Raw genomic sequence first — 12941 nt, 5'->3', positions numbered from 1 at the left:
TGCCACTGCTGGCTTGGGCAGCCTGCTTTTATTCCCTTATCTGGTCCCACCCACATCCTGCTGATTGGTCCATTTTACGGAGAGCTGATTGGTCTGTTTTACAGAAAGCTGATTGGTCTGTTTTGACAGGGTGCTGATTGGTGCGTTTACAATCCCTGAACTAGACACAAAAGTTCTCCGAGTCCCTGTTAGATTAGCTAGACACAGAGCACTGATTGGTGCATTTACAAACCTTGAGCTAGACACAGAGCACTGATGGGTGCATTTACAAACCTTGAGCTAGACACAGTGTGCTGATTGGTGTATTTACAGTCCCCTGGCTAGACATAAAGGTTCTCCAAGTCCCCACTAGATTAGCTAGATACCGAGTGCTGATTGGTGTATTTACAATCTGTTAGCTAGACATAAAGGTTCTCCAAGTCCCCACTAGACTCAGGAGCCCAGCTGGCTTCACTTAGTGGATCCCGCACTGGGGACGCAGGCGGAGCTGCCCTCTAGTCCCGTGCTGTGCGCCCGCACTTCTCAGCCCTTGGGTGGTCGATGGGACTGGGCGCCGCGGAGCAGGGGGCAGCGCTCACTGGGGAGGCTTGAGCTGCACAGGAGCCCACGGCGGTGGGGAGGCTCGGGCATGGTGGGCTGCAGGTCCTGAGCCCTGCCCCACGGGGAGGCAGCTGAGGCCCAGTGAGAATTTGAACGCAGCGCCAGCAGGCCAGCACTGCTGGGGGACCCAGCACACCCTCCACAGCTGCTGGCCTGGGTGCTAAGCCCCTCACTGCCTGGGGCCGGCGGCGCCGGACAGCTGCTCCGAGTGCGGGGCCCACCGAGCCCACGCCCACCCGGAACTCATGCTGGCCCACGAGCACCGCGCACAGCCCTGGTTCCTGCCCGTGCCTCTCCCTCCACACCTCCCCTCAAGCAGAGGGAGCCAGCTCCAGCCTCGGCCAGCCCAGAGAGGGGCTCCCACAGTGCAGCGGTGGGCTGAAGGGCTCCTGAAGTGTGGCCAGAGTGGGCGCCAAGAGCAAGCGAGGGCTGCCAGCACGGTGTCACCTCTCAAAATGACTTAGAATGTATACCTGTCATACAACCAGTTTAGCTTGCTTTTCTAAAATTTTTTTAATTTTCAAAATAATGTTTAAAGAAGCCTTACTGAAGTTGATTGTAAAAAATTTCAAACTTTTAAGTGTTGCTAGGGAAATTGAACCAAAAACATATCTGATTATTTTACTCAAACTAGTGAACAGGGTTTAAATAAAGAGGGTGGAGGCTGGGTGTGGTGGCTCATGTCTGTAATCCCAGCACTTTGGGAGGCCCAGGTGGGCGGATCACCTGAGGTCGAGGGTTCGAGACCAGCCTGACCAACATGGAGAAATCCTGTCTCCCCTAAAAATACAAAAAATTAACCAGGCATGGTGGCACATGCCTGTAATCCCAGCTACTCGGGAGGCTGAGGCAGGAGAATTGCTTGAACCTGGGAGGCAGAGGCTGTGGTGAGCTGAGATCGTGCCATTGCACTCCAGCCTAGGCAACAAGAGTGGAACTGTGTCTCAAAAAAAAAAAAAAAAAAAGAGTGTGGAGGACTCTTTTTAACTTTGCTTATGAAGAGAGTTTTTTTTGGGGGGGGGGGATGACAGTCTGATTCTGGGTATTCATGCCTTCTCATTGGAAAACCACCACTATGCTTTCTTCTCTTTTTCCATTTTTTTCTTTCATAGTTAGAGATGGAGTCTCACTCTAACTGTAACTGCGGGAGGGCAGTGATGTAATCACAGCTCACAGTACCTCCGGCCTCAGCCTCCCAGTTAGCTAGGACTATAGGCACACATTACCACACCTAGCTAATTTTTTTTTTTTTTTTAAAGAAACAGGGTCTCACTCTGTTGCCCAGGCTGGTCTCGAACTCCTGGGCTCAAGCAGTCCTCCTGCCTCAGCCTCTCAAAGTGCTGGGATTACAAGCACTGAGCCAGTGTACCCAGCCTTTTTTCTATTTTGTTCTTGTCTTGTATATTTTACATTTTATAGCTTTTCATGTTTCCGAAACCACTTACCACATTTAGGCCAAAAGGCAAAATAATAAAAAATAAAACCAACCTCACCTAAAAAAAAGTTTAAGGATTAAGTATTTCCATATACCAGTGTTGAACAGATTTGAACAATATATTTGATTTTATGCTCTCCAGTTGCTAAAGTGAGGAAAAGAAACAGAATTATATTGTTTTCATGTGCTGACAGCCGGAAGCATGTAAACATCTGCAGAAACCAAACGTTTCCTGGAACTAAGCTTGAGCAGAAATCTATCACGTGGACCTTTGTTTAAAGAACCTTGTGAAAAACCACAGTTATGTAAAAGATCCAGGAGCGCAGTTCATGTGGATTAGATTCTCTAGGAGGCAGAGAGTCTAAGGAGATCAAAGAAAACAACGACTTGGGAAGTGCATGTGCTGAGCACTGGAGCCAAACTAGCAGAAAGGAGTTTTAGAGGCACTGAATCAAGGGCCTCTGGTTTTGGGGGACTGTAGTAAAGAAAGGAGTTGAGGCCTGGTGCAGTGGCTCATACCTTTGGTCCCATTACTGCTGGAGGATGGTTTGAGGCTGGAAGTTCAAGACCAGCCTGGGCAACAAAGCAAGACCCCTTTTCTAAAATAAAAATAAAAAAAAAATGGATGTGATGGTGTGTGCCTGTAGTCCTAGCTACTCAGGAGGCTGAGGCAGTAGGGTCAGGAGGCAGAGGCAGGAGTTGAAGGCTGCAGTGAGCTATGCGGGTACCACTGCACTCCAGTCGGGTGACAGAGCGAGACCCTGACTAAACAAAAAATAACAACAATAAAGGAGGCAGGGGTTTAGAAAATACCATGATTGTTAACAGGACCATCAGATTTCATTTTTTCTAAAATATTAGATATTGTCAGTGTGGTTTTTATATAGGTGCTGATTCTGTTCTGTTCGTCTTCAAGTAACAAATGCCTGCAGTGGAGATATCTTATTTTGATGATTAACAGGAAGCTTTTAAGCTTTGAAGAAAGCAAACAACATTTTCCATGGATCTTTAAGAGCTGGGCTAATATTTTTGCCCACACAGAACTCTAATTCATTTCAGAGTCAAGGGCAACAATAGAATACTTTTTCAAGGACCTTGCATTTGTTAATACAGGTTTTCATAATAGAAAGCAATTTAAATATTCAGAACTAATGTAACATGGAAGAAACAACTTTTTCCTAAAATATTTGAGAGACAAATATAACAAACAGTTCATCTTTACTATGACAATCTCAACGGAAAGACTTCAGTGTGGTCATATTAATGCATTTTCTGTTCCCAGCAGGCAAGTAAGGCAAGGGAAGCATCAGCTCCCAGGCTATTGTAGTCATCCAGATGGAGATGAGGTAGGCTCAGATGGCAGTGGTGGGAGCAGGGAGAAGTAGTTAGAATTCAGATGTAGTTTTAAGATTGAGCCAACAGGGTTTGCTCATGAATTGGGCAGAGGATATGAGGGAAAGAGAAAACTCCATCTTGGAGGATGGAGTTACTATTTCCTGAGATGAGCAAGCCTGTAGGAGCTTCAGGCGTGGGGCACAAGGGGAACATCAGGAGTTTGGCATGGCATGATGTTAAAAGGGGAATGTCTATTAGACATCCAAGCGGAGATGTCAAGGAGGTGGTTGAAAATATGAGCCTTGAGTTCAGGGAAGAGGTTCAGGCTCTTATTTAAGGTGCTGAGACCCATTGAGATGACCAGGAGGAGAGAGTATAGACAGGAAAGTTTGAGAATTGAGAGTCCTGGGTCGCTCTGGCATTAAAAGGTGGATAATGAGAAGAAGTTTAAGGAATGGCCAGTGAAGGAGGAGGAGAGTCAGTAGGTTGTGGTGTCCTGGCAACTAAGCAAAGAAAGTGCTTAAAGAGGAGAGTGATCAGATCTGTCTGTGCCGCTGGCAGGTCCAGTAAGAGGAAGACTGAACAGTGAACATTAGATTGAGTGAAAATGGTTTCTGCTGCTTTTTTGCCCAAGTAGTCTTGAATGAATTCAGTTAACCTCTCTCTGGGGATAACAATGGTACTTACCTCATCAGGTGGTGGTGATGAACTGTTTGTTTATTTTAAAAAATTGTTTTTGAGACAGGGTGTAGCTCTGTCGCCCAAGCTGGAGGGCATTGGCATGATCACAGCTCACAGCAACCTTGACCTCTTGGACTCAAGCAATCCTTCCGTCTCAGCCTCCTAAGTAGCTAGGACCATAGGCATGCACCACCACACCCAGCTAATTTTTTATTCTTTGTAGAGAAGGAGTCTTGCTATGTTACCCAGGTTAGTATCAAACTCTTGGACTCAAGCAATTCTCCTGCCTTGACCTCTCAAAGTGCTGGCATTACAGGTGTGAGCCACCATGGCCAGCCTATGAACTGTTTAAGTGGATGACCAGCCTAGGCAAGAAAGATGCCATCTCAAAAAAAAAAAAAAAAGCTGGATGTTGTGCCATATGCTTGTGGTCTCAGCAACTCAGGAGGCTGAGGTGGGAGGATCACTTGAGCCCAGGAGTTTGAGGCTGCAGTGAGTTAGATTGCCCCACTACACTCCAGCCTGGATGGCAGAGTGAGACCCTGTCTAAAAATAAATAAATAATGCTCACTTTGGCAGCACATATGCTAAAATTGAAACGATACAGAGAGGAGTAGTGTGGCCCCTGGACAAGGATGACATGCATATTTGTGAAGCATTCCATCTTTTTAAAATTCAATTTTAAAAAATTTTTAAAAGAAATAAGTAAATGGATGAGATAATTCCTTTAAAGCACCTCTCCCTGTACCTGGCTTTTGAGTATTTCACAGTTGAAGACATTGCTGGCTTTAACAATAGCAGTTTTAGGGGAGCAGTGGGGACAAAGCCTGATGGGAATGGGAAGAAAGAATTGGAGACAGTGGATGGAGTCAGCTCTTTTGAGTATTCTTTTAAAACTGGATTAGAGAAATGGGGAGTTAATTCGTGGGACCCTGGGGTCAAGAGGAAAGGCCAGTAGGCAAGAAGGCCTCCCTCCCTCCCTCCCTCCTCCTCCCTCCCTCCCTCCCTCCCTCCTCCTCCCTCCCTCCTCCTCCCTCCCTCCCTCCCCCTCCCTCCCTCCCTCCCCCTCCCTCCCTCCCTCCCCCTCCCTCCCTCCCTCCTCCTCCCTCCCTCCCTCCTCCTCCCTCCCTCCCTCCCCCTCCCTCCCTCCCTCCCCCTCCCTCCTCCCTCCCTCCCCCTCCCTCCCTCCTCCCTCCCTCCCTCCTCCCTCCCTTCCTAAATCCACAGACCTTCTATGGTGATTGGAGTCATCCTGTATAGAGGGAAAAGCTGATGATGTAGTTGGATTTAGGACCATAGATAACAATGGACCAAAATAACTAGATTGTCCTTGCCACCTGCCCCCGCTTCTCAGTCTTTTATTCATTCATTTAACAAATATTTATTGTAGGTTCACAAGGTGCCAAGGACCAAGCTTAGGTGCTGGGAACAGTGGTGGTTAAGGGACTAATCAAACAGGCATGAGCTCTACACCCTCATGAAGTTGTCACAGTCCGGTGGAGATAGGCTTTCTGAAAACACACAAATACAGATTTGGATGAGCACTTTGCAGGAAGAGTACAGAGTACTTTTGAGAGGAAGAGAGGGAGAGTAGCATGGTGTAACTTAGATGGGGGGCATACGAAGGTCTTTTCAGATGTGAAAGATGACCATGGCTGAAAAGAAGAGCATCCCAGCAAAGGGAACAGACCTTGCAAAGGCCCTGGGGCAGGTGAGAGAGAAGCTGGTGCTTTTCGGGATTTGAGAGAAGGCCAGGGTGGCCTGAGAGGTGGGAAGGGAGCAGGTCATGCAGGGCTTTGGAAGCCTCCATATTAAAGCTTATGGGATATCGTATCTAAGAGCAATGGGAAACGCTGAAAACTGTTTTAGTTGGGAAGTGACATGGTGAGATTTGCATTGGAGAAAAAAATATGACCCATGATGAAGTATGTCCTGGTGAATGGATCAGAGGGGCAAAAGTGGGGGGAAAACCCCGCCAATTTAGGCAAAAAGATAATACCTATGAAAATACTTAGTCTAAAATATGTATAATTTTGGTATAGAAACAGAAGTGAGAATATCCTCTCTTTAGCAGAATTTGCTTTGCACTTAACCAGGCTTCTTACTTCCATAAAGACAGCATTTTCTTGTTAAAAATAATGTTAATTGAGAAGAATCAGCTGAAGGTGTCAGTGATTTCAGATTATTTAACATAAAATGAAAGTTTGAAAAAGATTGTGGCAACCTTGTGAAAATTAAAAATAATGAGAGCTTATTAAATTTTTTTTTCTAGAAGAAAATACCAATGAATCAATATTAGGAGACAGAAGCTGTTAAGAAAACTCAGTATGGCCAGGTGCGGTGGCTTATGCCTATAATCCCAGCACTTTGGGAGGCTGAGGCTGGCAGATTGCTTGAGCTCAGGAATCTGAGACCAGCCTGGGCAACATGGTGAAACCCTGTCTCTACCAAAAATACAAAAAAATTAGCCAGGTGTGATGGCGTGCACCTGTAGTCCCAGCTACTTAATGGGCTAAGGTGGAAGGATCACTTGAGCCTGGGAGGCAAAGGCTGCAGTGAGCTGAGATCTCGTCACTGCACTCCAGCCTGGGTGACAGAGCCAGACCCTGTCTCAAAAATAATAAATAAGGGCCAGGTGCGGTGGCTCACGCCTGTAATCCCAGCACTTTGGGAAGCCAAGGTGGGTGGATCACCTGAGGTCAGGAGTTTAAGACCAGCCTGGCCAACATGGCGAAACCCCGTCTCTACTAAAAATACAAAAATTAGCCTGGCGCAGTGGTGGGAGCCTGTAATCCCAGCTACTTGGGAGACTGAGGCAGGAGAATCACTTCAACGTGGGAGGCGAAGGTTGCAGTGAGCTGAGACTATCCTATTGCACTCCAGCCTGGGTGACAGTGCGAGACTCCGTCTCAAAAAGAAAAAAAAAGGGAGCAAGTTCTAGTACTGGGTGGATATTTTATTGCACCAATTTAGGCTTCTCCCCAGAGATTTCTTAAAACAGAAAGGCAGTTGTAATACCAAGTATTGCTGTATCAGGCCACCTGCTACTCCAAGGCCATGAATTAACTTGTTCTAAGCCCTCAAGGAAAGAAAAGAGGAAACAGAGGTTTATTCCCTATCAAGACAGTCCACTCGAGAAAGTTCTGTCTTGGTTGTAACTTCAGGTTTCTTTCTTACACAGGCATTTTATTAATGCTTTTACGAGTTAGAAGAGTTGGGATAATTTGCCATCTGGAGTTTCTCTGCCTTGCTGATCTGAGCTCAGACCTGCCAATTTACCAGAGATAATTGATAACACCCTGTAACAGCTGAGTAAGTAGATTCTTCTGTTTTACTGCTTTTAAAAAAAGTTTAAAGTTTTAAAATAGTATAAACTTTAATTGGGTTCTTTAAATTTTGTTGTTGAATAATGCAATTATTATGATATTTTGTGAATATTTGTAAATAATGGGATTCTGGAATAAATTAATCCCCGATGATAGAAAAGAGTTAATGAACACTTTCTCCATACATAACACTTTAGCATTCAAGAAACATAGGACTTAAATACATATATTAAAAATTTAGGCCAGGTGCAGTGGCTCACGCCTGTAATCCCAGCACTTTGGGAGGCTGAGGCGGGCAGATCACCTGAGGTCAGGAGTTTGAGACCAGCCTAGCCAACATGGTGAAATCCCATCTCGGCTAAAAATGCAAAAATTAGCCAGGCATGGTGGCAGGTGCCTGTAATCCCAGCTACTCCGGAGGCTGAGGCAGGAGAATCGCTTGAACCTGGGAGGCAGAGGTTGCAGTGAGCTGAGACTGTGCCACTGCACTCCAGTCTGGGCGACAGAGAGGCTCTGTCTCAAAAAAAAAAAAAAAATAATAATAATAATAATAATAATTTAAAAGCATTCTCCTTAGTGCTTTATTTCATTTTTACATTATAAAATGTAAAAAATATTGGTAAAACAACTGTTAATACATTTTTAAAATGCAACTGTATGTAAAAATTATCTTTTAATGCAGGATGCATTTTGGTTAATTTGAAATAAATACTGGTTTAGTGGAAATAAAATTTTAATAGTTCTTTCTATTTGAAAATAATGATTTTTCCGATACTAATATAGATAAGATCACAGAATCTGTCTGGATTTAACTTTCTCAAACAGACTAGGGAAGAATGGCTTTCATTCTTTCTAATCAAAACACCTGAATGAAGTTTAAAGTGTTTTAAGTGTTGAGTCAGTTACCTTGAAAACAAATGGTTTCTCAGAACAAGAGCTATTATTCCTCGTACTATATCCTTTGAAACTGTTTTGACAAAACTAGTAAACCATGAAGTTGTACCAGGGCCTTGTTTGGGAATCTTAAACTAAAAACAGTGAATAAATCTACAAGATATTCGCCACTGCAGTGGGATTATTTAATTTTGGTCCAAATCTGTGTTGTCCAATATGGTAGCAACTGGCCACATGCCACATGTAGCTATTAGACGTTTGAAATATGAGTAGTACTAACGGAAATGTGCTCTGCAGAAAATACCATATTTCAAAAAAATATTTAAAAAGACTAAAATACTAGGTTTTATATGACTCACATTTTGAAATGATAATATTTTGGATATATTGAATTAAAACATGTTATTAAAATTAATATCACTTGTTTTTGTTTACTTTTTTATGTGACTGCTGGAAAATTTAAAATTAGTTGTAGCTTGCATTATACTTTTGGATGGAACTGATCTATATCATCACATACAATCAACATTCTTAGTTATCCAGTACCTACCATTCTGTAGTTCTTGAACTTTCTGGTCCTCCTATGGATCAATTCATATACATTTGTATTGTTTTAAGAATGTGATTCTTTGATTCATCAAATATTTATTGACTGCCTACCATGTGTCAGACAGTATTGTGGGTATTGGTGATACAGTAGTGAACAAAACGAACTAAACTCTCTGCCTTCATGGAGGTAACATTCTAGCAGGAAGATACAGACTAAGAACAAATAAAAAAGTACAATATGTAGTATATTAGAAAGCAGTGAGTGCTTTGGAGAAATGTAAGGCAGGCAAGAGTAAGGGCTGAAGAGTTGACTGGTAAAGAGAATGTTTAGGGAAGGCCTCAGTGAGAAGTTGTGAAGAAGTTGATGGAAAGAGCCTGTGGGTGTTTGGGGGAAGAGTGTTGTAGGCAGAGAGGATAGCAAATGCAAGGACCTTGAGGCAGAAGCAGACCTGGCTTGTTTGAAAATAGGAGGAGGCTAGTGAATGGAGTGGAGTGAGTGAAGGGGCTGTAATCCCAGCACTTTGGGAGGCCAAGGCCAGGTGGAGCATGAGGTCAGGAGATCAAGACTATCCTGGCGAACAAGGTGAAATCCCGTATCTACTCTAAAATACAAAAAATTAGCCAGATGTGGTGGTGGGTGCCTGTAGTCCCAGCTACTCAGGAGGCTGAGGCAGGGGAATCGCTTGAACCTGGGAGGCGGAGGTTGCTGTGAGCTGAGATCGTGCCACTGCGCTCTAGCCTGGCGACAGGGCAAGACTCTGTCTCAAAAAAAAAAAAAAAGAGGAGATGAGAGGATATGGATGGACATGTCATGTTGTCAGAGGCATAAAAACCAGAGCAATCCCATCTTGAGTAGGGGCTGGGTAAAATAAGGCTGAGACCTACTGGGCTGCATTCCCAAACAGTTAGGCATTCTAAGTCACTGGATGAGATAGGAGGTCAGCACAAGATACGAGTCCTAAAGACCTTGCTAATAAAAACGTTTGCAGTAAAGAAGCCGGCCAAAACCCACCAAAACTAAGATGGCGATGAGAGTGACCTCCGGTTGTCCTCATTGCTACACTCCCACCAGCACCATGACAGTTTACAAATGCCATGACAACATCAGGTTAGTACCCCATATAGTCTAAAAAGGGGAGGCATAAATAATCCACCCCTTGTTTAGCATATAATCAAGAAATAACCATAAAAATGGGCAACTATAGAGTAGCCATTCTTTTATTTTACTTTCTGAACGAACTTACTTTCACTTTATCGACTTGCCTCAGATTCTTTCTTGCATGAGATACAAGAGTCCTCCCTTGGGGTCTGGATCGGGACCCCTTTCCCATAACAGTGTGAGCAGTGGTTATTGTATGGGTTTTGGCTTCCAGTGAGATGAAAAAGAATTGGTGGATTTTAAGGAGAGAAGCAACATGATCTTTCTGTTGAAGCTAATGTGATTTGAATACTCTGGGCTAGGGGTGGGGGTGTTTGCAAGGGTAGAAGCGGAGAGACCCAGTGAGGCTACTGCAGTGACCCAGCTGCAAGATGGTCCTGAGACCATAAGCAAGGGATGTGAGGAGAAATGACGGAATTCTAGTTATATGTTGTGAAATTAGATATGAGATGAGAGACAGAAAGGAGTGTCAGGGAAGACTCCACAGTTTGCAGCCTGAACAACTGAGAGTGGAGGTGCCTTTGCTGAGATGAGGGGGTGGATTGTGGAGGGACCGATTGGAGGCAGCACTAGGAGCTCAGTTTTAAACACATTAAATTTGAGATTCCTCTTTAGATATCTAAGCAGAAAGGTCATGTAGGCAGAGTCTGGACTTCAGTGGGAGGTCAGGATTAAAAAGGCAAATTTGAAGTTATTAGCATTGAACTGTTGTTCAAAGTGATAAGAAGGATTGAGGCCACCAAGGGAGTGAGAAGAGTGGTCTGGGGCCTCTCCTGGTCCCATGGAGTCAGCAGGGCAGATTGAGGAACAGACAGGAAGGTGTAAATCGTGATACTCTAGACACCAAGGGAAGCAGTAGTAACCCACCTTGTCAGATGCTGCTGATGGGTCAGGTAAGATGCCAGCTGAAAATTGATCAGAAGATTTAGCAGTGAGGAGGATGTTAGTGATCTTGGCGAGTGGTTTCAGTGAAATGGTAGAGACAAAAGCCAGAGTGGAGCACATTCCAGGGAGAATTGGAGGAACTGAAGAGTGAGTACAGACAGACTCTCTTTTGAGTAACTTGTGAAGTCCAGAAGAGTCAAGGAAAGTTTTGGTTTTGGTTTTTTAAGATGAGAGAAATTACATGTTTCTCCCAATGCATGTGTTAGAGAGATTTCAAGTTATTTTTCTGAAATGGCCTGCTAGATTTATGACATTTAAGACCACCACCTGTGTGTGTTAGGGGTGGAGGTGTAGTGCTTCCCTCCTAAGATGATTTCATGGAATTGTGTTGTGGAAGAGGCAGAGGGGTGGGAGGGATCGGGGGAGAGACAGAGAAAGAGAGAGAATGTAGAGGTTGGCATTGAGTATGTTAAAGGTGGCTTTTGCAATTGTTATGAAATTTGGCTGCTTCTTGCTCAGTGTCTGCATTCACATTCCGGGAATTAAAAATGTTAAGGTAACAAATGTTAAGACTAGTTCTCGTCAACTGAAAATGTTGAAAAAGCTGATGTTTGGGGTGTAATTTCTTTTCCTTACTTTTGAGGAAGTTATTGAAACATTTGAAGAAATTGAGGCAGAGACACAATACCCAAGGTCACACAAAATGAAATATTGCCAGAATAAGTGGATTTTAGATCTGATTTCCTAGCTATGTGGAACACTTAATCCCTCTGTGTTCAGTTCCAGCAGGTATAAAATGAGGGTAATATTTGCTTTACCTGCCACAGGAGGTTTTTATGAGGATCAGATGAACTAGTAGGTGAAGGGGCTTAGTCAACTATAAAGCATTGTATTATATAAATATGAAGTAATGTTAAAACTAAATTATACTTGAGGATTTTGTGGTAGCATGTGAAATAACTGGAAAAAGTATAATGTAACAAAATCTGGGCTGAGAATATTTGTAATACATACTCATACTAATAGAACTGCAAGAATTTGCTTTTTGCCTGTGTCAGACTTTGTTAATGAAACCACAGAATCGATTGTGTTTGAGTTTTGTGGCCAAGCCACAGCTGAGGTCCAAGCAATCAACCAGTTTATCTTCTAGGAGTCTCAAAGTTACTGAACTGGCTATTTTGGTACTTTAATATAATGTTAGCTTGCTGGTACTATGTGGAAGAGCCACTCTCTTAATATAAAATATTCACGTTCTGATGATAAATTTTCTATCAAACTTTGAGAGCATTTCTATATTTGATACTTGGAGTTGAATTATAGTCATACTTCATTTTTGTATTATCGTCATACTTTATGCTGTGGAAAACTGAGAAATTAAAAATGAGTAGCCAAGATCATTTCCCTTAATGGTGATGTGAAGAGGATAGGTGATTCTCTTTCTGAATAAAACAAGCGTAAAACTGGATGAGATTGTCCAAAATGGTCGTTTCTGGGCACTGGAAACAAAAGGCAGATAATAGATTGAGAAGCGTTATTGATACACTGAATCTTTGGGTATGAAGGATAGGGGTTGTGGCCTTCTCGCATGGGGTTTCTTCTCTCTCCTTGCGCACTATCTCAGTTGTCGAACTGCTGTTTTATCAGACATGATAGACTCAATTTGAAGTGTGGGTAAAGGTTGGGGTTAAGAAATCACAGCTTTGCTGGCTAAAAGTGGCATAATCAGTTAATAATGAAAAACTCACAGCTTTGCTACTTTGAGTTTGAAGTTTGCTAGTTTGAGGCCACCATCCAGAAATTTAACAAGGAGATCCTAGAAATGAGAGACTATAGAGGGCTAACATGGCTCCCCAACCATCTGTAGCAGACAGCTAAACTTTGCATGCCCAGGGGATACTCAGTAGAGCCCAGCAAAAAGTGAAAGCCAGAAGAGACTTGAGATCTGGGTACAACTTTGAATGCTACCTTCCATGCAGACTGTTCCATCTGCAGATGTTGGAAGCCTTACTGGTGCAAGGTGGCTGGGCTTAATCTCTGCCCAGATCCACTGGCTGACCACTAAACTAAGCAGCCACTC

General features: G+C 43.6%; 1 non-coding gene across 1 annotated transcript; it reads left to right on the top strand.

The window, feature by feature from the left end:
* The first annotated feature begins 4614 nt into the window (after positions 1-4614).
* Positions 4615-4721, top strand: LOC112440516 (U6 spliceosomal RNA). The gene has a single exon (XR_003028557.1). It is a non-coding gene; the product is annotated as a U6 spliceosomal RNA (small nuclear RNA).
* The last annotated feature ends 8220 nt before the right edge of the window (positions 4722-12941 follow it).

The sequence above is a fragment of the Pan paniscus genome, chromosome 6 (assembly GCF_029289425.2).
Source record: "Pan paniscus chromosome 6, NHGRI_mPanPan1-v2.0_pri, whole genome shotgun sequence".
NCBI classification, from domain to species: domain Eukaryota; kingdom Metazoa; phylum Chordata; class Mammalia; order Primates; family Hominidae; genus Pan; species Pan paniscus.
The sequence above is the reverse complement of the archived record's forward strand: the minus strand, read 5'-3'. Positions and strand labels throughout refer to the sequence as shown.